The sequence below is a fragment of the Lagenorhynchus albirostris genome, chromosome 16, assembly GCF_949774975.1.
Source record: "Lagenorhynchus albirostris chromosome 16, mLagAlb1.1, whole genome shotgun sequence".
NCBI lineage: Eukaryota > Metazoa > Chordata > Mammalia > Artiodactyla > Delphinidae > Lagenorhynchus > Lagenorhynchus albirostris.
The window spans coordinates 49,034,428-49,059,584 of NC_083110.1; the positions used below are offsets into that span (position 1 = coordinate 49,034,428).

General features: G+C 39.9%; 1 protein-coding gene and 1 pseudogene across 3 annotated transcripts in view; both read right to left on the reverse strand.

The window, feature by feature from the left end:
- The window catches only part of HTR7 (5-hydroxytryptamine receptor 7), a 93,498-nt gene that overhangs the window by 52,220 nt on the left and 16,121 nt on the right, over nt 1-25,157 (reverse strand). The gene's annotated exons all lie outside the window — the stretch shown is intronic.
- On the reverse strand, nt 19,076-20,087 carry LOC132507157 (heterogeneous nuclear ribonucleoprotein A1-like; annotated as a pseudogene).

The following is a 25,157-nucleotide window of genomic DNA, read 5'->3' on the forward strand; positions in this document are numbered from 1 at the left end:
TAAAAGGAGGACATCTCTAATCAAAACGACAAAATAAAATAGAATGCCATGTTTGTTTCTTAAATTGTCGAAGTTTAAAAAACAATTTTTTTTTAAATGATACTACCAAGTGTTGACAAGAATTCAATGAAACATACTCTCACATACTCTTGGTGGTGGAAACTAAACTGGTATTATCTTTCCGAAGAACGTGGCAATATATACAGTAAGTATTAAAAATAACAAACTCCTATAATTTCTACTTACAGGAGATTACCCTGAGAAAATAATCATAGCAGCAAACAAGTATTTTCGAATTTTATTTTATTTTTTTATAGAGCAGGTTCCTAGTAGTTATCTATGTTATACATGTTAGTGCACATATGTCAATCCCAATCTCCCAATTCATCCCACCATCACCACCATCACCACCCCCGCTTTCCCCACTTAGTGTCCATCCATTTGTTCTCTACATCTGTGTCTCTATTTCTGCCTTGCAAACTGGTTCATCTGTACCATTTTTCTAGATTCCACATATATGTGTTAATATACGATATTTGTTTTTCTCTTTCTGACTTACTTCACTCCGTATGACAGTTTCTAGGTCCATCCATGTCTCTACAAATGACCCAATTTCGTTCCTTTTCATGGCTGAGTAACTTTCCATTATATATATATATATACCTCACCTTCTTTATTCATTCATCTATCGATAGGCATTTAGAATGCTTCCATGACCTGGCTATTGTAAATAGTGCTGCAGTGAACGTTGGGATGCATGTGTCTTTTTGAATTATGGCTTTCTCTGGGTATATGCCCAGTAGTGGGATTGCTGGGTCATACGGTAATTCTATTTTTAGTTTTTTAAGCAACCTCCATACTGTTCTCCATAGTGGCTGTATCAATTTACATTCCCATCTACAGTGCAAGAGGGTTCCCTTTTCTCCACACCCTCACCAGCATTTGTTGTTTGTAGACTTTGTGATGATGCCCATTCTAACAGGTGTGAGGTAATACCTCATTGTAGTTTTGATTTGCATTTCTCTAATAATTAGTGATGTTGAGTAGCTTTTCATGTGCCTCTTGGCCATCTGTATGTCTTCTTTGGAGAAGTGTCTATTTAGGTCCTCTGCCCATTTTTTCATTGGGTTGTTTGTGTTTGTTTTTTTAATATTGAGCTGCATGAGCTATTTATATATTTTGGAGATTAATCCTTTGTCTGTTGATTCATTTGCAAATATTTTCTGCCATTCTGGGGGTGGTCTTTTCGTCTTGTTTGTAGATTCCTTTGCTGTGCAAAAGATTTTAAGTTTCATTAGATCCCATTTGTTCACTTTTTTTACTTCCATTACTCTAGGAGGTGGATCAAAAAAGATCTTGCTGTGATTTATGTCAATGAGTGTTCTTCCTATGTTTTCCTCTAAGAGTTTTATAGCGTCCGTTTTTACATTTAGGTCTTTAATCCATTTTGAGTTTATTTTTGTGTATGGTGTTAGGGAGTGTTCTAATTTCATTCTTTTACATGTAGCCGTCCAGTTTTCCCAACACGACTTACTGAAGAGACTGTCTTTTCTCCTTTGTATAACCTTGCCTCGTTTGTCATAGATTAGTTGACCATAGGTGTGTGGGTTTATCTCTGGGCTTTCTATCCTGTTCCATTAATCTATATTTCTGTTTTTGTGCCAGTACCATATTGTCTTGATTACTGTTGCTTTGTAGTATAGTCTGAAGTCAGGGACCCTGATTCCTCCAGCTCCGTTTTTTTCCATCAAGATTGCTTTGGCTATTCAGGGTCTATTTTGTCTCCATACAAATTTTAAGATTTTTTGTTCTAGTTCTGCGAAATATGCCATTGGTAATTGGATAGGGATTGCATTGAATCTGCAGATTGCTTTGGGTAGTATAGTCATTTTCACAATATTGATTCTTCCAATCCAAGAACATGGTATATCTCTCCATCTGTTTGTGTCATCTTTGATTTCTTTCATCAGTGTCTTATATTCTGAGTACAGGTCCTTTACCTCCATAGATAGGTTTATTCCTAAGTATTTTATTCTTTTTGTTGCAATGGTGATTGGGATTATTTCCTTCATTTCTCTTTCTGATCTTTCATTGTTAGTGTATAGGAATGCAAGAGATTTCTGTGCATTAATTTTGTATCCTGCAACTTTACCAAATTCATTGGTTAGCTCTAGTAGTTTTCTGGTGGCATCTTTAGGCTTCTCTATGTTTAGTATCACGTCATCTACAAACAGTGACAGTTTTACTTCTTCTTTTCCAATTTGTATTCCTTTTATTTCTTTTTCTTCTCTGAATGCCGTGGCTAGGACTTCCAAAACTATGTTGAATAACAGGGGTGAGAGTGGACATCCTTGTCTTGTTCCTGATCTTAGAGGAAATGTTTTAGGTTTTCACCATTAAGTTTGATGTTTGCTTTGGGTTTCTCATATATGGCCTTTATTATGTTGAGGTAAGTTCCCTCTATGCCCACTTTCTGGAGAGTTTTTATCATAAATGGGTGTTGAATTTTGTCAAAAGCTTTTTCTGCATCTATTGAGATGATATGGCTTTTATTCTTCAATTTATTAATGTGGTTTATCACATTGATTGATTTGCATATATTGAAGAATCTTTGCAGCCCTGGGATAAATCCCACTTGATCATGGTATATGATCCTTTTAATGTGTTGTTGGATTCTGTTTGGTAGTATTTTGTTGAGGATTTTTGCATCTATATTCATCAGTGATATTGGTCTGTAATTTTTTTTTTGTAGTATCTTTGTCTGGTTTTGGTATCAGGGTGATGGTGGCCTCACAAAATGAGTTTGGGAGTGTTCCTTCCTCTGCAGTTTTTTGCAAGAGTTTGAGAAGGATGGGTGTTAGCTCCTCTCTAAATGTTTGATAGAATTCACCTGTGAAGCCATCTGGTCCTGGACTTTTGTTTGTTGGTACAGTTTTAATCAATTTCAGGGATTGTGATTGGTCTGTTTATATTTTCTATTTCTTCCTGGTTCAGTTTTGGAAGGTTATACCTTTCTAAGAATTGTCCATTTCTTCCAGGTTGTCCATTTTATTGGCATAGAGTTGCTTGTAGTAGTCTCTTAGGATGCTTTGTATTTCTTCCATGTTCATTGTAACTTCTCCTTTCTCATTTCTAATTTTATTGATTTGAGTCCTCTCCCTTCTTTTCTTGATAGTTTGGCTGAAGGTTTATCAATTTCGTTTATCTTCTCAAAGAACCACCTTTTAGTTTTATTGATCTTTGCTATTGTTTTCTTTGTTTCTATTTCATTTATTTCTGCTCTGAGCTTTATGGTTTCTTTCCTTCTGTGAACTTTGGGTTTTGTTTGTTCTTCTTTCTCTAGTTCCTTTAGGTGTAAGGTCAGATTGTTTATTTGAGGTTTTTCTTGTTTCCTGAGGTAGGACTGCATTGCTATAAACTTCCATCGTAGAACGGCTTTTGCTGCATCCCATAGGTTTTGGTTGTCATGTTTTTGTTGCCATTTGTCTCTAGGTATTTTTTGATTTCCCCTTTGATTTCTTCAGTGATCTCTTGGTTATTTAGTAACATACTGTTTAGACTCCATGTGTTTCTGCTTTCTACGGGTTTTTTCCCTGTAATTTATTTATAATCTCATAGTGTTGTGGTCAGAAAAGATGCTTGATATGATTTCAATTTTCTTAAATTTACTGAGGCTTGATTTGTGACCCAAGACGTAATCTATCCTGGAGAATGTTCTGGGTGCACTTGAGAAGAAAGTGTAATCTGCTGTTTTCGGATGGAATGTCCTATAAATATCCATTAAATCTATCTGGTCTCTTGTGTCATTTAAAGCTTGTGTTTCCTTATTTATTTTCTGTTTGGATGATCTTTCCCTTGGTGTAAGTGGGGTGTTAAAGTCCCCTACTATTATTGTGTTACTGTCGATTTCCCCTTTCATGGTTTTTAGCATCTGCCTTATGTATCGAGGTGCTCATATGTTGGGTGCATAAAAATTTTAAATTATTATATCTTTTTCTTGGGTCGATCCCTTGATCATTATGTAGTGTCCTGCCTGTCTTTTGTAACATTCCTTATACTAAAGTCTATTTTATCTGATATGAGTATTGCTACCCCAGCTTTCTTCTGATTTCCATTTGCATGGACTATCATTTTCCATCCCCTCACTTTCAGTCTGTATGTGTCCCTAGGCCTGAAGTGGGTCTCTTGTAGACAGCATATATATGGATCTTGTTTTTGTATCCATTCAGCAAGTCTGTGTCTTTTGGTTGGAGCATTTAATCTATTCACATGTAAGGTAATTATCAATATGTAAGTTCCTATTACCATTTTCTTAATTTTTTGAGGTTTGTTTTTGTAGGTCCTTTTCTTCTCTTGTGTTTCCCACTTAGAGAAGTTCCTTTAGCATTTGTTGTAGAACTGTTTTGGTGGTGCTGAATTCTTTTAGCTTTTGCTTGTCTGTAAAGCTTTTGATTTTTCCATCAAATCTGAATGAGATCCTTGCCAGGTCGAGTAATCTTGGTTGTAGGTTCTTCCCTTTATCACTTTAAATATATCATGCCACTCCCTTCTGGCTTGTAGAGTTTCTGCTGAGAAATCAGCTGTTAACCATATGGGAATTCCCTTGAATGTTATTTGTCATTTTTCCCTTGTTGCTTTTAATAATTTTTCTTTGTCTTTAATTTTTTTCAGTTTGATTACTATGTGTCTTGGTGTGTTTCTCCTTGGGTTTATCCTGCCTGGGACTCTCTGCAATTCCTGAACTTGGGTGGCTATTTCCTTTCCCATGTTAGAGAAGTTTTCAACTATAATGTCTTCAAATATCTTCTTGGGTCCTTTTTCTCTCTCTTCTCCTTCTGGGACCCCTATAATGTGAATATTGTTGAGTTTAATGTTGCCCCAGAATTCTCTTACACTGTCTTCATCTCTTTTCTTTGTTTTTTTCTTTATTCTGTTCTGCAGCAGTGAAATCCACCATTCTGTCTTCCAGGTCATTTATCAGTTCTTCTGCCTTAGTTATTCTGCTATTGATTCCTTCTAGTGTATTTCTCCTTTCAGTTACTGTATTGTTCATCTCTGTTTGTTTGTTCTTTAGTTCTTCTAGGTCTTTGTTAAACATTTCTTGCGTCTTCTCAATCTTTGCCTCCATTCTTTTTGCGAGGTCCTGGATCATCTTTACTATCATTATTCTGAATTCTTTTTCTGGAAGGTTGCCTATCTCCACTTCATTTAGTTACTTTTCTGGGGTTTTATCATGTTCCTTCATCTGGTACATGGTCCTCTGCCTTTTCATTTTCTCTGTCTTTCTGTGAATGTGGTTTTTGTTCCACAGGCTACAGGACTGTAGTTCTTCTTGCTTCTGCTGTCTGCCCTTTGGTGGATCAGAGGCCATCATTCTTTAAGTACAGATCAATAATTTTCCCTAAATACATTTTCTTGTATTTGCTCACACTGAGGCTCACTTGCCACTTCTCTACCCACATAATTTTGTGAGAGCCTTCTATAATTTATTCTCAAGTCTTGTTACTTTTTAAATATACCTTCTTTCTTTTAATAAGTGTATGGGAATCACTGAATTATAAAGCTGGAAAAGACCACAGCCTCTTTATCAAATTCATCCTTCTCAGTTTTATAGTACAGCTTGGAGGTATTAAAACACTTGTCTAAAGCAAACGCTCTCCACCTTGCTGCCTTTCTTGGCGGTTGCCACATTCCCCATGACTGAGACGATGAAAGGAAGCGGTTAGGGAGGGCAAAGGGAGCCGGCGCCATCCCCGCTGCTCCACAGGCTGAGGCAGCTCCTGCTTCTGCACCGGTCAGAGTGGTCAGTGCTCCCGGAGCTGGTGCCTGTAGTGCGGGCGGTAAGACTGGGCTGATTCTGAGGCCAGGGCTTCGGCAAACTCCTCAGCCTCAGCAGCAGCAGCGGTAGCAGCGGCAGTGACAGTGGCGGCAGCGGTGGCAGGAAGACACCAACAAGTATTTTCATCATACTCTTTAATAACAGTCAAAACCCAGAAATAACCTGAATATATCAATAAATAGGGAAATAACTACATAAATTATGGTACACAATTATGCAGTCTCCAAAAGACATACTTTTGAAAAATGACTTAATTGTGGGGTAACTGTACCCAAAATAATTTTAAATGAAAACAGCAAGACATAAAATTCTATCTACAGTGAGAATTTAAAATGGTGCAGCTGCTGTGGAAAATAGTACGGTGGTTCCTCAAAAATTTTAAAATAGAATTAGCATATAACCCAGCAATTTCACTTCTGGTTATACACCCAAAAGAACAGAAAGCAGGGTCTTGAAGAGACATGTGTATACCCATGTTCAAAGCAGTATTATTCACAATAGCCAAAAGGTGGAAGCAACCCAAGTGTCCATCAACAGAGGAATGCATCAAGATGTGATATATCCATACAATGAAATATTATCCAGCCTTAAAGAGGAAGGTTATTCCGACACGTTACAACATGGATGTACCTTGAGGACATAATGCTGAGACAGATAAAACATTCCCAAAAAGACAAATGCTGTCTGATTTCCACACAGATGTGGTACCTGCAGTTGTCAAATTCATAGACAGAAAATAGAATGGTGGTTGCCAGGGGCTGAGGAGAGAGAAGAATGGACAGTTATTTAATGGGTACAGAATTTCAGTTTTGCAAGATGAAGAGAAGTGTACAGTTAATAATGGTCAAGATGGTAAATTTTATTTGTACCCTACCACAGTTTTTTAAATGGGGGGAGAAAAATAAGCATGAACCCACTTTCGAAAGACATTGATATGTAAGAGAAAAAAAATTATCACCTCCCTCAACCACCTCCACTACCACAATTTACTAAGTAAACTGATGGTATGAGCGCAAAAGCTTAAAAGTTCTCTGAATAATGAAAAATAAAATAGTATCTTCCATAAGATAGTAGAAGTCTAGGAAAGAGGTAGGTGGAAGAAGGCAGGATCTAGTAAGATGGGAGCCCACAAAAGCGAGAGGAGGATTAAAAGGAAAACAAAAACTCCATTGCCAAAGAAAATTTACAAGACATTAGAAATGGCTTATAAATACTTTTGTGCAAGTGGATTCTTCTGGGGAAGCTCAGAGACGAGGCTGAGTGGCAGCTGACACCTGGGTTATATAAGAAATGTCTAGGAAAAAAGACTGGAAGGATACCCCCTAACGGTCAGTGATGGTTATTTCTGGATAACAGGACTCCTGGTGATTTTTTTTTCCTTTTCACGTGTATTCATTTATGTATTTTCTAAACTTTCTACAACCAGCATGTGGGGATTTATTTTTCAGTGGTTGTTTTGGAGTGCAATAAAAAAACAGGGGAGGGGTGATGGGCATGAAAGAAAGGTAAACAAGAGACACTGCCTTGTGAAAGACAAATCTACAGGATTTAGGGGCAGGGCCACTGAGGAACTTTATCCTTTTGCAGTTCATTCATTTGCTGATTCGCTGATCTAACACACATTTATCGATATTCAAAGGAAACTAAAATGAAGAAGACCCAGTCCTTGCTCTCAAGTAGCCGTGAGTCTAACAGACTCATAGTCAGCTCACCATAAAGCCATGTGAGAAGCACTGCAAGAATGCTTCGTACCAAGCACACACCATAACAAGAACTAGAAATCTTGTCAAAGTATCAACTAGAATCTAGGATGGAAAAATACTTTGAATTAGTATAAACCAGTAGATGCAAGATATTGTCGTAACTATCTGAATTATTCCACTGAGGAACAAAACCCCCATAAAACCACGGAAAATATATCAAGGAAGATGTCCCACTGAGCAGCTTGTTCAAACAGTACACGTTTGGGCAGCAAACATTTTGATAAGCATTTTTGAATTAAATCTTTCAAAAGTAATGTGCTTTCTCTGCATCCTGAAACAGCATCTGCAGAACAAAATCTAATGCTTTCCTGATGACTCAGTGCCATCATTCAAAGAATCAAGTATTCTGCTGCCTGTGACACAGCTCTCACATGCTCTCAAGAGCTATTGGTTTCTCTAGGATTATTTCCTCCAGACTGGGTCCAGATTTCTAGGTTTTTCTCATTCTTGTATGTGTTTTTGGCAGCTTTTTATAAACTTTATCTTAAATACATTGAATTTTAGAGCTGGAAGGGAACTCAGAGATTAACCAGTTCAACACACTCATCTCAGAGGAGGAAGCTGTTTCCTCCTTTACTCTGAAGTTCTGCCTCTAACTTAGTGCCATTTTAATGCTCCTGCCTTGATGAACTCCTCTCCATTTTCTGATTTTCTGCCTCTAATCTGACAACTGGGAAACCAGATAAGCAATCTTGTTAGAACTACACCAAAAATAACAATAATCAAAATGGAAAAAAATATGCTAAGAATACAAAGTATGACTTTTTTTTTTTTTTTGTGGTATGTGGGCCCCTCACTGTTGTGGCCTCTCCTGTTGTGGAGCACAGGCTCCAGACACGCAGGCTCAGCGGCCATGGCTCACGGGCCCAGCCGCTCCGCGGCATGTGGGATCTTCCCGGACCAGGGCACAAACCCGTGTCCCCTGTATTGGCAGGCGGAATCTCAACCACTGCGCCACCAGGGAAGCCCCAAAGTATGACTTTTAACGTTGTTCTCTTGGGCCATACGTTGTGGGAACATGGAAGCCTCTTTTCCAAACTTCAGGTTTTGCAATTCTGTTTGCAATAAGAAACTGAAGGTTTCCAGGACTGTCACATGAAGAACGCTCATCCTCTGAAAAGGAAGACTTCTTCCCCTTATGAACTGTGTGATCTTGAGTAATCACACATGTAATCATGTGATTCTGAGCCTCAGTTTGCTCACGTGTATAAAGGGAACAAAGTCTACCAGGATAATAATTAGTGGATTACATGAAGTCATGTGCTTTAATGAGTGCTCAGAAAACGGGAGTTGCTGCTGCTGCTTCTCTCTGCTTTTCCTCAAGCAACACAAGAAGGCATGTTTGCAGATGCTCCACAGTATCTTCATTTTACTTATCTCCTTCAGGACTGGATGCAATCCTGCTCAAAGCAAAATGGGTTCTCCCTAGGGCTTCTCAATGTAGATACCATTAGAATCATCTGGGCGCTTTTAAAATGCTTGCTGCCTAAGCCCCGCCTGCAGATATTCTGATTTGACTGGCCTGGATTGGGACCCAGGTGCAGACACTTTTTAAAAGGTCTCCAGATGATTCTCAGAGGAGCCCAGGTTGTGAGTTAATACTCTAGAGAAAGACCTCGAGCCGTGCTGAGCCTCCATGCCTGTCTGCGTTGGATCAGGACCCCTAAAAGTCCCCTGTCCACCGGCCAGACTCTGGGTTGGTTTCTTCTTGGTGCTTCCACACTGATACTTTGAGACCCTCCCCTGACTCAACTCCTCTTTCCCTCAAATTGCATGACAATGTCTAGTGTAAGTCTGATCTCATACCAGGTATATACACTGGTATGACTGTACCACTTGTTAATATAATACTTCCATTCTAGCTGGCAAACAGCTACTGCCCCACGCTCTCTGAGTGGCCCCCACTATCTCCATCATCTAGCCCTAATACCCACATCCACTGTAATTGGTCAGTGGTCATAGTTAAATATCTTGAATATCATCCCTGGTGTTCATGACCTAGGACTTTGTCCCAGAGCAATGAAATTTAGAGTCATGATTTGTAAAGATTATGAGTGGGACCCTTTGCATAGACAGCCATGCAGTTTACAGCCTAATTTTATTCAGGTCTTTGTTCAAATGTCCAAGTACTGGAGAAAATGTGTCCCAGACCCACTCACTCTAAAAAGGCACTTCTCTACTCACCTCACCATGTTTTAATTTGCTGCAAAGCACAAATTACTTACTATTACACTTTTTAGTTTATGTGTTGTTTGAGTCCCTCCACTAGATCCAAGGTTCTGTGAGAACGAGGATTTGGTCTGGTTTGTTTGCTCTCTATTCCCAAAGTGTTGAACAGAATCCATTCCACAGTAAGTGATCATCAATATTTGCCAACAATAAATGAATAAAATAATTCACATACTATCAAGAAAATATATGGATGAAAGAAAATATCTGCAAATCATATATCTGATAAAGGACTTGTGTCCAGAATATATAAAGAACTCCTACAATTCAATAATAAAACCACAAACAGGGCTTCCCTAGTGGCACAGTGGTTGAGAGTCCGCCTGCCGATGCAGGGGACGTGGGTTCGTGCCCTGGTCCGGGAGGATCCCACATGCCGCAGAGCGGCTGGGCCCATGAGCCATGGCCGCTGAGCCTGCACGTCCGGAGCCTGTGCTTTGCAACGGGAGAAGCCACAGCAGTGACAAGCCCGCGTACCAAAAAAAAAAAAAAAAAAAAACCCCACAAACAATTCAACTAAAAAGGGGGGTGGAGTTTTGAATAGACATCTCACCAAAGAAAATACACGATTGGCTAATAAATTGCTCAAAATCAGGAATGGATAGGAAAATGCAAATTTAATGACAACTAAATTCCACTATACACCCACTAAAGTGGCTATAAGCAAAAAAGACGTGTGAACATAAAGAAACTGGACTCCCATACATCGCTTTTGGGAATGTACAACCAATTTGGAAAATAGTTCGATAGTTTCTTAGAAAGTTAAACATATTCTTACTAGTAATTCCACTCATAGTTATCTGCCCAAGAAAAATAAAAACAATATCCACACGAGGACTTAGAACTGTTCATAACAGCCAAAAAAGTAGAAACATTTCAGATGTCCTTCAGTTGTTGAATGGATAAACAAAACACGGTATATCCATTCAACAGAATACTATTCTGCAAATATATGTGTGTCTGTGTGTCTGTGTGTGTGTGTGTGTGTGTGTGTGTGTGTGTGTGTGTGTATAAAAGGAAGGATCTACTGATACATACTACAGTATGGATGATGAACCTCAAAAATATTATGCCAACTGAAAGAAGCAAGACACAAAAGACCACATATTGTATGATTCTATTTACATGAAATTTCAAAAAAAATGGCAAATCTATGGATACTGAAAGCAGAAGACTGGTTGCCTAGGAATGGGAAATGGGAAATAAGGGCACAGGGAATTGGGGGATGTACTGAAAATTTTCCAGAACTGGATCGAGGTGATATATACACAACTCCATAAATTCACTCAAAATCACTGATCTGTGTACTTTACACGTAAATTTTATGGTATGTAAATTATCCTCACTAAAGCTGTTAAACAACAATGAAAAGATGAAATAAAAACCACTATGGAAATACGTGTTCATTGCGCTCCCTCCCAGAAAATCTCTCCTACTTCCTTTTCACAAATACTGCTTCTTTATCCACTATGGCAAGCAGACGTGTCTAGGGCTGGGAACCAAGTCAAGAGGGATCTGCTGGGTTTGGGACATTGTCTTTGAACAGCATATCCCATTCCGCCATAACTTCTCCCAAACAGCCAATGATTTGTGGATAATTTGGAGTCACAACCCCAAATTGCCCCATGAAGGCTTAACCTGATATATGGTTTCTACTTCTGTGGCCTACCTGCTTCGAACTGTCCTCGTGGTTCCCAAGCTCACTTTTGTCCTGGACACTAGCTTTAGTTCAGCCTTATTCTTCACTGTATAAACCTGAAACAAAACCCCTCAGTTCCACCCTAGATCCTGCTCAAAGAACCTCACTTATACTGGCACCAGCTAGCTTCCCACTAGTTCTGGGGAGGAACAGAGTGCAGGCAGTATCTCACAATCTAAAAGGTATATCCCAGGGATTCCTATCCTCCTTCAAAAATGAGGACCCCTTTTAAATGTCAAAACATTTTTCAAGCCCACACTTAGTAGTAATTGTACTTTTAGTATCGGTTGTCTGAAAAAATACAGAATGACGAAAAGCTATGATAGCTTAAATGCTCTTAAGTAAATTTGCATTTTATTAATCATAACTACATCTATATTTATCAGGAAGGAAAATCTCCTATTTTGAAAAAGGGGGAAACATTTACTCCAGCTGCTTCTGTGTTCTAAGAAAGTGAAGAATTCACCTCTGGGGGAAAAAGTCATTCTAGGTCTTGAAAGGGAAGGTTCTAGGCTAATCTGATGAGAGAGAAAGGGGCTGAAAGGAAACAAATTGTTCTACATAATAAAATAATACAGATCTTTTAAGTTGTTCCCAGGCAGATTAAGAGAGTAACGGCTTGGGCTTCCCTGGTGGTGCAGTAGTTGAGAGTCCGCCTGCCGATGCAGGGGACACGGGTTCGTGCCCCGGTCTGGGAAGATCCCACATTCCGTGGAGCGGCTGGGCCCGTGAGCCATGGCCGCTGAGCCTGCGCGTCCGGAGCCTGTGCTCCGCAATGGGAGAGGCCACAACAGCGGGGAAAAAAAAAAAAAAAAAAAAAGAGAGTAACGGCTTTTAGGTTTTGTTTTTGTTGTTGGAGGGTGTGGGCAAAGAGGGAAAGAAGGACCCCAACACATTGAAAGAGATGTTGCGGGGGAAAGAGTTGATGAGAAGAGGAACTGAACATGAATTCAGACCATTATTATTTGGAGCAAGGACTTGGAGGCTCTTAGAACGACCCAACCCACAAAAGGGGGATATCCACTATAGGAAATGTGGTTTCTCATCATTTTCTTGAGTTATTTCTTTAGAATCATAAGAACTACAAGTGACTTTTACAGATACCGGGAGAGGATCCCAAGCATCTGAACTAGTACACACAAGGCTTAAAACATCAACACAGACCCCACAGTCCTGCCAAGTCTGTTGTTTCAAAGGACAGCTGTAACACCCTAATACTACAGTAAAAGCAACAATCTCCACAACTTACAAGAAAAGCACTCTTGCATATATACATTTTTATTTTTACCACCAAAATACCCTAAGAGAAAGGTATTACCAACCCAACTTCACAACAGGGAGAGTGAAATGATACCTTACAGTTACTAAGGAAGTCACAGAATGAGAACAAAAAGCAGGGCCTTTCCATTCTGAAAGCAGTGCTCTTTCTATATCAACACAGGTATGGAAAAGGAACAAGAAAAAAAAGGGCGTCAATAAAATTTTAATTAATTTATCAGATTTCAATAGCCAACAGAGAACACCTGAGAGGTCAAAGAATGAAGCCCTGCTCTAGACAGATTAGGTGCTACTGCTAACTTTAAACCATCTCCCACTAAACAATAAGAATATTCATTCATTCAATAATTCAACAGACTTTTATTTATTGACTATTTATCTTGTGCTAGTGCATTAACAAAAGCTAAGTTTCAGTAATTACAACTTGAATACAGTTCAATAATTGGTATCAATAAACAGTGTAATGATATTCTTCCCTTGATGGTAAGAACCTGATTCACTGCCATATTGGTTTGTGGATGTTATTAAGCTGATGAAAATCCTGCCTTTCCTAAAGAACAAAAAGCATTTACCCTGAAAGACATTAATTACAATCGCACACAAACCACCCGCCTACACTGCTTTTCAATTTGTAACCAGATAAACACAGAAGACTCTTCATGAATTTTTTTATTCTAGAGCACCCAAGGTAAGGCAAAAGTCATAGCTGAGAAGTTGCCCAAGTGCAGTTGAGCAATGACATGGCCCAAAGTCATCACAGGAAAATGTGACCCAGAAAAGTTGCTCTACAAAAAAGGGAAATAAATGAACAACTTCCTCAACTTATGTTGTGCCAGTCACTGTCTTTTGTCGCTGGAGTCACTGGACAAGTCAGTCCAGTGTGCCTTCCAAGTTCTGGTTCTGCCACTTAGTTAGTTGTTTCAACAGGTACTTACTTTCTCTGTGCTTCAGTTTTCTCTTTATAGAATGTAAAGGTTGGACTACATAATCTCTAGAATTCTCTATCAATCAGGGTCTCAGCAAGAAATAGACTCAAATTAGGATAATTCAAGGTGACTATTTACGGAGGTATGGGCAGGAGGTAGGGAAACTACAAAGGACAGGGCAGCCACAGAAGAATAATCACCATCCCAGGTCCAAAGGCAGGAGGGAAGGAGGCAGTTACAGGACCCAAAAGGAAGGAGTCATGTAGCAAGGGCCACCTTGAGAGGAGCAGTGACTTCCCATCAAGGGGCACAATCAGTGCAAGGTGATCACCTTGCAGGAAGGGCTGGATCTCCCTTTGATATCCTTCCCTGGACTTGCCATTGGCTGAACTCAACAAGAAGTCAAAGAACGTATCAGTTTCCCAGGGAAGAGAACAGAGTGGAGAAGGGTAGAGAGTAAGACCTGGAGATGGGAACTAGCACAGGTCCCTTCCAGTTTTAGCACTCACTGATTCTGTTTGTCTGTTAATTTGACCACTGACATGCCAAACCTGGAACTTCTGGGCAGTTAGGAATGGGTATGGAGCAACATACACACCAAGGTCGGTCCCTATGCTATCACTGTACAGAATATTTCAAGGTGCTGATATCATGCTCCTAGATGAACCTCCAAGGTCTAGATATGTTATCTGATTTTTATCTTCAAAAGAGGATACATGACCTAAAAGGAATAGACCACATTTTCTATCCACTTCTCTGTGAAGCATAAGAGTTAAGACGCCAGCGCTGAAATCAGATACACCCAAGTTTGATTCCAGGTTCTGACTCTGGGTAACCTGATTAAACTCTCTAAGCCTCTCCTCGTTTGTAAAATGGTGATAATAGAACCTACCGCGTGGGGCTGTTGGGAAGATTCAAAGAGACGGTCAGCATGTAGCCCAGAGTCTGACTGATACAAGGCAACATTTAATCCTCCACTGGGCATTTATCCAACAAAAATTTCTTGGGGAGTTGTTAATGACTATTACCTGAGTTACCTTCCTCTTCCTTCATTCTGACTCTGAAGGACTCCTTCATATGACTGACTTTCTACGGTTCCCAAAATGCCAACAATCAATCATAGATTTTTACCGAAGCTACACATTAAACAAATTTGTTTGAAGTTATCACCTTAGACAAGATGAAATTAATAGCTTTCAGTGTAAAAACTGTTCATTTTGAAAATATAAATCTTCCACATTGAAAATAAAATCAAAGAAAATATAAATCAATCATCATGTAATGCCATTTGAAAACTATAATTTAGAAAAAGGAAACTTGGATTCCATCTAAAGGATTTATTCCGGCAGTATCTTTTATGACTATATAATCCTATTTTTAAAAAACTTGGGGGACTTTATTATCTATAGATACACAAAGATAGGATAAGGATGGGAAAAAGACCACCATAACTATAAAAGAGAATGTGAAAATACAAAATGTCACGAGTATAGCAAACATCAGGTTTTGGATACCTAGCTGGGGAGTGGGGAAGAAATAAGTGAAGAGACTGTTGGTGACACAGAAGCCAAGACCCAAAGACATCACAACTGAGCTGCACATTCTCATCTGGCCCGTCCACATTTCCAGAGTGCGTTCTTGGTCCAGGCGCTGGGATAGGCCTTAGGTGAGCAAATCCTATTAGCCCTCCAGACACCACTGCTGCTTTTGGAGTATCCAAGGTCTACTGGGAAGGTAGACTTATAAACAGTCATCCAGAGAACATTATGGACATCGTGCTATAACACAAACAAATCAACATGGGAACATAAATTCAGGGGAAAGGAGGGTCAAAATACTAAAGGCTTGCTGTCGGTTAGCCTTTGCTGTGTAAAAACTAATCGAAAACCATGTGGTTTAAACACCAGCCATTTATTCAGCTCCCTATTGGCAGGTTAGGGGGGCCGTTCTGGGCCAGGCAACGTCAGTCCACCTCGGGTGGGTTTTCTTATGTCTGTGGTCAGGTGGTAGACCTGCTGGTGCCTGAGTAGTTTAGGATGGCTTCATTCACCTGAATGGTAACTGGCAGCCAGGGAAGTCGGAGGACTAAGCCCTGGGTCTCTTGTTGTCCAGCCTGGGCTTCCTCACATGATAGCAGTCACAGGGTTCCCAAAACCAGCAAAAGAAGGCGAATTCCAAGTCTCTGCCTACATCATGTTTGCTAGAGTCCCATCAGCCAAAGCAAGTTAGACGGCCACGCCAAGAGTCAACATGGGAAGGGTTGTAAAGTCACACTTGAAAGGCACAACAGACATGGGAAGAATTGGGAGCCATTTCTATAATCTATCACAAGGCTACACACAAATGACATCTGAGGGGAATGTAACAGTCTCCTGGGAATTTACCAGGGTAGGAGCTATTCCCTGGAAGAAGAATCAAGACAGGAACCAGCATGTAAATGGAAAAATGCCTCAGACTCACCAAAGATGGAGCAATGAGAGGTTCTGGAGGCAAGGTTAGATTCAAAACGTGATTTCTTTTTGTACAAGTATATCTGAAATATCTGTGGCTGTAGTGCATCCCATCATACTGTCTCCAGTGTCTAATCTTGCCCCTGGGGCTTGGAAGCTAACCCAATAAGGCTGCTGGGGACGCTCATATAATACGCTCTGCAGGTAAAAACCCTATTATACTGACCCTCCTTACAAGGAGACCTTGGTGACAGGACATCCTGGAAATGAAATCCACAGCATCTTCATAAGCCATGAGAAGCAGAACTGTGCCTTCAAAGATATAGAAAAAAGGCTCTGGCAGCTATGATGAGGTACCCACTCAAGGGAGTAAGGAAACAAGACCCGCCGAAGCAGAACTGTGTCATAAATGGTGTGGCTTCTATGTCCCTCTTTCATTTTCCCTTCCTGTTTCATACTCAAGACACAATTAAATAGTCAATTGTTGCCAGTTTCATTCATTCATTCGTTCGTTCGTTCACTTCTCCAGCCAATATTTATTGAGACTTTCCACATACCAACAGAAGCTGGAAGCAAACAGAGATGAATAAGATGTCTCTGTCCCCAAGAACCTCAGCACTTGATGCGTGGGGGACAGAGAAATATAATCAACTACATTTCAGCCTGATGGTAATAGAGAAGGAAGCTCAGAGTGGTCAGGGAGAGCCTGGGAGGAGCACCTAAGCCAGACCAAGGTGTCAGGGACAGCCTCCTGGAGACCATGACACTTTCGCTGCGTCATGAAGAATGCTTGGGAAATAGGCAGAAAAGAGGAGGGCATTCTAGGCAGAGGAAACAGAATGTACTGGGACATGGAAGCAAAGGAAGACATGGTATATGCAGGAAAACAGAAGCAGCCCCTATACTTCCTGTGACACATACGAAGTACACAGAGGAAAGGGCAAGCGCAGGAGACAGCTAGGATGTTATCTGAGGAGTGACGGTGCACCACAAACCCTCCCCTCCCCATTCTCTACAACATTATACAAGGTACCAGTCATTTATCCTTCCCGACCGACCCACTGAGCGCACCTCAGCATGAATGAACTCAAGTCCCTGACGTGCCTCAAGCAGCATCTGAAGGAAATCATGGAACTGACCTTGGCCCCTATTTCTGGCATCACTGGACAGGTAGGGTGGTTTGCAGGCAGGCTGGCATTCCCTGAAGCCTCATCAAGACCCCATATAGACTTTTCCTAAAGGCAAGCTTGATTTATTGATACTTTTTCCTTTTAGGATGAAAGAAGAAAAGACTCAGAAAGGGCATCAGTGAACCTTCCCATTCAAACAACTTTCCAGTCCCAGAGAGCTGCCCTGACTAGCTGGTAGAACTCAATTCCCTGGCACAGCTATTATTAATATTAATATTAGTAATAATAACAATGCTCTCAATCAGTGGTTGTTTTATATGAGTCAGGCCCTTGGCTAAACTCCTCAAGTATATAATCTCATTTATTCCTTATGTTAACTTCATGGAGATATTTCTACCATGCATGAGGAACGAGGTTTAGAAATAAGGTACAGTGACTTACGCAAGGCCACAGTTAGGAGTCACAGAAACAGAATCTGTATCCTGTCCCCTGGCTTCTGTCTTAACAGAGCTTTCTGGGCCCTTCCCCAATCCTACGGGAATCCTGGTCTAAACAGCCCCGACCCCTGACCTTTCCACACCAAGCTCCCCTACTCTACTCCCAAATTTACCAGACTCATTTATTCATTCAGGGATATTTTTGCATTCCCACTAGTGTACATGAGCCTGAGGAAGATGAATCAGACACTGTCTTGAGCCTAAAGTGTTTCTACTCTAGTAGGATATTCCTTAATCCATTGATCCATTCATTCAACAAATATGATTCAGCGCCTACTGTGTGCCAGGAACTCTGCAAATGCTAGGAAAATCGAAGTCAAAGTTCTTGCCCATTCTAATGGAATTTAAGACAGGCACATAAACAATTATCACGAAGGTACAACGCAGCAGATACAGGGTTGGAATGCAGGTTTCCCGACTCCCAGGTGAGTAGCTAAACTTCTTGAAAGAGCTGTTTCTAGTCAATATCTCTCCTTCCTTCCTCCCAATCTCTCCTCACCTCTCTCCACCGGGGCTTCCATTCCACTGTTTCACTGAAACCTCTCTTCTCAAGATCACCAGTGACTTCAAGGACACCCAATTCATTGGCCATTTTTCTAGCTTTATCTTACAGCAGCATTTGACACAGGTGATATTCTATCCTTGTCAAAACATTTCCCTTAATTTCTGTGCTAGCACTCTCCAGGTGTTCCTATTTCACTGCCCATCCCTTTTTAAACTTTGCTGGCTCTTCCTCTTCTCTTGACCTCTAAACATTTTATCTTGCTAAGGACGGGTAGCTGGACCCCACCCTATGGTTTTAAATATCATTTCCAATGAAGCCCAAATTTGTATCTCCAGTCCTGACTTCTCTCTGGAACCCGAGACTCTTATATCCAAATGTCTAATGATATCAAACTTAGCATTCAAAATAGAACTCTTGGAAATGCAAATCAAAACAACAATGAGGGATCACCTCACACCAGTCAGAATGGCCATCATTTTTTTTTTTAAAAGACACATTTATTCAGCACCATGATCAGACTATTACATTTAACGATCAACAGCATGGGCGCAAAAAAAAAAAAAATCTACATTAAGACCCTTTGTTGGAATGCTTTACACTTTCCACAGAACAGAAACTAAAATAACCTGTTACACAATTAGTCACAAATACAGTCCTCGAGTTTTTTTGCCCATACACGAGTATTGTCTAAAACATGCCTTCTTCTTTGTAGCAGCTAGGCCCTGCCACCACTGTGCTTGACTGAGTTCACAAACCTGTAGCTTCCCTGTCACTTCTCTGGCTCTCCTCTCCTGCTAAGCTTTGTTTCCTGGCGCTAATCAAAACCTCCTGCCACTGTCATAGCTCCTGCTGCTGCTGGAACAGCCATAGCCACCTTGGTTTCATGATTTGGCAAAGTACTGACCTCCACCACCACAGGGGCCAGCACTTCTGCCTCCAGAGTTTCCTCCTTTTATGGGTTCAAAATCTGAAGATTGATTATTGTAAATGCCAAAATCATTGTAGCCTCCACCACCTCCAAAATTGCTCCCATCATTACCAAATCCTATAGCCATCCCCACTGCCACCATAGCCACCACCACCGCGGCTGCCACCAAAGCCAGCTCGACCACTGAAGTTTCCTCCATGACCAAAGCTGTCATTCCCACAAAAAAACCCTCCACGACCACCACCAAAGCTTCCAGAACCACTTCGACCTCTTTGGCTGGATGAGGCACTAGCCATCTCTTGCTGAGATAGGGCTTTCCTTAGTTCACAGTTGTGGCCATTCACAGTGTGGTATTTCTGACTGACAATCCTGTCTATGGAGTCATGGTCATCAAAGGTTACGAAAGCAAAGCCTCTCTTTTTGCCACTGTCTTGGTCAGTCATGATTTCAATCACTTCCATACTGTTCAAAATAATCTCTTAGGTGATGTTCTTCAGTGTCTTCTTTAATGCCACCAACAAAAATCTTTTTCACAGTTAAGTGGGCACCAGGTCTTTGAGAATCTTCTCTTGAGACGGCCCTCTTTGGTTCCCCAACTCTTCCATCCACCTTGTGTGGCCTTGCCTTCATGGCCGCACCCACCTTCTCCACAGTGGCATACGTGACAACCCGAAAGCCTCTGGAGTGCCTGGTGCTTGGATCCCTCATTACCACACAGTCTGTGCACACTCCCAACTGCTCACAATGGCTCCTCAGGCTCTCATCGCTTGTTTCAAAGCTCAAACCTCCGACGAAGAGCTTCCGCAGCTGTTCGGGCTCTTTGGGAGACTCTGACTTAGACATGACGGCAGTGGAGCTGGGGAGAGACATCAATGATGCTTACTCGGTGGCGTCCACAGGCAGAAAGCAGAATGGCCATCATTAAAAAGTCTACAAATAACAAATACTGGAGAGGGTGTGGAGAAAAGGGAACCCTCTTACACTGTTGGTAGGAATGTAAATTGGTGCAGCCATTATGGAGAATAGTATGGAAGTGCCTCAAAAAAAAAACTAAAAATAGAGTTGCCACATGATCCAGCAATCCCACTCCTGGGCATATATCCAGACAAAATTATAATTCAAAAAGATACGTGCACCCCTATATTCACAGCAGCGCTATTCACAATAGCCAAGACGTGGAAGCAACCTAAATGTCTATCAACAGATGAATGGATAAAGAAGATGTGGTACATATATACAATGGAATGTAGCGGTCAGCCATAAAAAAGAATGAAATAATGCCATATGCAGCAACATGGATGGACCTAGAGATTAGCACACTAAGTGAAGTCAGAAAGAGAAAGACAAATACCAAATGATATCACTTATAGGTGGAATCTAAAATATGACACAAATGAACTTATCTACAAAACAGACATAGAGAACAGACTTGTGGTTGCCAAGGGTGGGGGGAGGGAAGGATTGAGAGTTTGGGGTTAGCAGATACAAATTATTATATATAGAATGGATAAACGACAAAGTTCCATTGTATAGCACAGAGAACTATATTCAATATCCTGTGATAAACCATAATGGAAAAGAATGTGTGTGTGTGTGTGTGTGTGTGTGTGTGTATGTATTATATATATATAAGAATTATTTTGCTGTACAGCAGAAATTAATACAACATTGTAAATCAACTATATATCAATAAAATAAATTTTTTTAAAAAACCAAGATAGAACTCTTGATTTTCACCACCAGTTCTGCTACTCTCTTATTTGATCAACAGCATAACCATCGACTGAGTTGCTTGAGCCCAAAGCACATAGTCATCCTTTTTTCTTCTCTGTCCCTCACCCCCCAGATCCAATCCATCAGTTAGTTCTGCCAGTGTGCCTCCCAGACGTATCTTGAACTCCTCCACTTTGCTCCATCTTCACTCCTCTCAATCATCTTTTATCTCAACAACAACAGAAGCCTTCCCATTGGTCTCCCAGCTTTCACTCACACTACTTTCCATTTCATTCTCCACAAAGTAACCACAAGGAACTATTAAGATTACAAACCAGATCATGTCACCCAAGACTTCAAACTCTCCAAGGCCTCCACTGCATTTAGAATAAAATCCAATCTCTTTACCTGTCCCAAATCCCAATATGAGTTGTGACCACTGCTTTACTCTCATCTCCTTCTGGGCTTTCCTTTGATCTCTCTACTCCAATCACACTGGCCCAAGGCCTTTGCACCAGCTGCTGCCTTTGCCTGGAATGTTCTTCCTCCTGATCTTCACATAGGCAGCTCCATCACATTATTTACATCATGATGTATATGTCACCTCCTCAGACAGGCCTTCCATGATCAACCACTCTAACACATCACTCTGTTTTAATTCTCCATGTGGCACTTATTACTAATGAATCTCTGTGTGTGTGTGTGTGTGTGTGTGTGTGTGTGTGTGTGTTTATATGTTTCTTGCCTATTTATTCTTACTAGAATGTAAGATTCAAGACAGCAGAGGCCTTATTTGCTTTTGCTGAGGATATAAAAGAGTAACCAATGAAGATTAAGTAATCAATAAACACTGAAGATGTGAAAAGATGAATCCCCTAGGACTCCCATAATAAGAAAAGGCAATTTTTCTGTCAAGAAATTGCTAACATTCACAGGAAGACAGACAAAATGAAAAGGCAGAGGGCTATGTACCACATGAAGGAGCAAGGTAAAACCCCAGAAAAACAACTAAATGAAGTGCAGATAAGCAACCTTCCAGAAAAGAATTCAGAATAATGATAGTAAAGATGATCCAGGACCTCGCAAAAAGAATGGAGGCAAAGACCGAGAAGATGCAAGAAATGTTTAACAAAGACCTAGACAAATTAAAGAACAAACAGAGGTGAACAATACAATGACTGAAATTAAAAATACACTAGAAGGAAACAACAGCAGAATAAGTGAGGCAGAAGAATGGATAAGTGACCGGGAAGACAGAATGGTGGAATTCACTGCTGCAGAACAGAATAAAGAAAAAAGAATGAAAAGAAATGAAGACAGACTAAGAGACCTCTGGGACAACATTAAACGCAACAACATTCGCGTTATAGGGGTCCCAGAAGGAGAAGAGACAGAGAAAGGACCCAAGAAAATATTTGAAGAGATTATAGTCGAAAACTTCCCTAAGATGGGAAAGGAAATAGCCACCCAAGCACAGAGAGTCCCATACAGGATAAACACAAGGAGAAACACACCGAGACACACAGTAATCACACTGGCAAAAATTAAAGACAAAGAAAAATTACTGAAAGCAGCAAAGGAAAGACGACAAATAACATACAAGGGAACTCCCATAAGGTTAACAGCTGATTTCTCAGCAGAAATTCTACAAGCCAGAAGGGAGTGGCATGACATATTTAAAGTGATGAAAGGGAAGAATCTACAACCAAGATTACTCTACCTGGCAAAGATCTCATTCAGATTCAATGGAGAACTCAAAAGCTTTACAGACAAGTAAAAGCTAAGGTATTCAGCACCACCAAATCAGCTCTACAGCAAATGCTAAAGAAATTTCTCTAAGTGGGAAACACAAAAGAAAAGGACCTACAAAAATAAACCCAAAACAAGTAAGAAAATTGTAAGAGGAGCATACATATGAATAATTACTTTAAACGTGAATGGATTAAATGCTCCAACCAAAAGACAGAGGCTCACTAAATGGATACAAAAACAAGATCCATATATATGCTGTCTACAAGAGACCCACTTCTGACCTAGGGACACATACAGACAGAAAGTGAGGGGAAAAAGATATTCCATGAAAATGGAAATCTAAAGAAAGCTGGAGTAGCAATACTCATATCAGATAAAATAGACTTTAAAATAAAGAATGTTACAAGAGACAAGGAAGGACACTACATAATGATCAAGGGATCAATCCAAGAAAAAGATGTAACCGTTATAAATATATATGCACCCAACATATTAGCACCTCAATACATAAGGCAACTGCTAACAGCTATGAAAGAGGAAATCAACAGTAACACAATAATAGTGGGGGACCTTAACACCTCACTTACACCAATGGACAGATCATCCAAACAGAAAATTAATGAGGAAACAAGCTTTAAATGACACAACATACCAGATAGATTTAATTGATAATTATAGGACATTCCATCCAAAAACAACAGATTACACTTTCTTCTCAAGTGTGCATGAAACATTCTCCAGGATAGATGACATCTTGGGTCACAAATAAAGCCTCAGTAAATTTAAGAAAATTGAAATCATATCAAGCATCTTTTCTGACCACAACGCTAGGAGATTAGAAATCAATTACAGGGAAAAAAATTGTAACAAACACAAACACATGGAGGCTAAACAATATGTTACTAAATAACCAAGAGATCACTGAAGAACTCAAAGAGGATATCAAAAAATACCTAGAGACAAATGACAATGAAAACACAATGATCCAAAATGTATGGGATGCAGCAAAAGCAGTTCTAAGAGGGAAGTTTATAGCAATACAAGCCTACCTCAAGAAACAAGAAAAATCTCAAATAAACAATCTAACATTACACCTAAGGGAACTAGAGAAAGAAGAACAAACAAAACCCAAAGTTAGCAGAAGGAAAGAAATCATAAAGATCAGAGCAGAAATAAATGAATAGAAACAAAGAAAACAATAGCAAAGATCAATAAAACTTAAACCTGGTTCTTTGAGAAGATAAACAAAATTGATAAACCATTAGCCAGACTCATCAAGAAAAGAGGGAGAAGACTCAAATCAATAAAATCAGTAATGAAAAAGGAGAAGTTACAACAGACACCACAGAAATACAAAGCATCCTAAGAGACTACTACAAGTAACTCTATGGCAATACTCTATGGCAATAAAATGGACAACCCGGAAGAAATGGACAATTCTTAGAAAGGTATAACCTTCCAAGACTGAACCAGGAAGAAATAGAAAATATGAACAGACAAATCACAAGCACTGAAATTGAAACTGTGATTAAAAATCTTCCAACAAACAAAAGTCCAGGACCAGATGGCTTCACAGGTGAATTCTATCAAACATTTAGAGAGGAGCTAACACCCATCCTTCTCAAACTCTTGCAAAAAACTGCAGAGGAAGGAACACTCCCAAACTCATTCTGGGAGGCCCCCATCACCCTGATACCAAAACCAGTCAAAGATACTACAAGAAAAGAAAATTACAGACCAATATCACTGATGAATATAGATGCAAAAATCATCAACAAAATACTAGCAAACAGAATCCAACAACACATTAAAAGGATCATACACCATGATCAAGTGGGATTTATCCCAGGGATGCAAGGATTCTTCAATATATGCAAATCAATCAATGTGAAACACCATATTAACAAACTGAAGAAGAAAAACCATATCATCATCTCAGTAAATGCAGAAAAAGCTTTTGACAAAATTCAACACCCATTTATGATAAAAACTCTCCAGAAAGTGGGCATAGAGGGAACCTACCTCAACATAATAAAGGCCATATACGACAAACCCAGAGCAAACATCATTCTCAGTGGTGAAAAACTGAAAACATTTCCTCTAAGATCAGGAACAAGACAAGGATGTCCACTCTCACCCCTATTATTCAACATAGTTTTGGAAGTCCTAGCCACGGCAATCAGAGAAGAAAAAGAAATAAAAGGAATACAAATTGCAAAAGAAGAAGTAAAACTGTCACTGTTTGCAGATGACATGATACTATACATAGAGAATCCTAAAGATGCCACCAGAAAACTACTAGAGCTAACCAATGAATTTGGTAAAGTTGCAGGATACAAAATTAATGTACAGAAATTTCTTGAATTCCTATACACTAATGATGAAAAATCTGAAAGAGAAATTAAGGAAACACTCCCATTTACCACTGCAACAGAAAGAATAAAATAC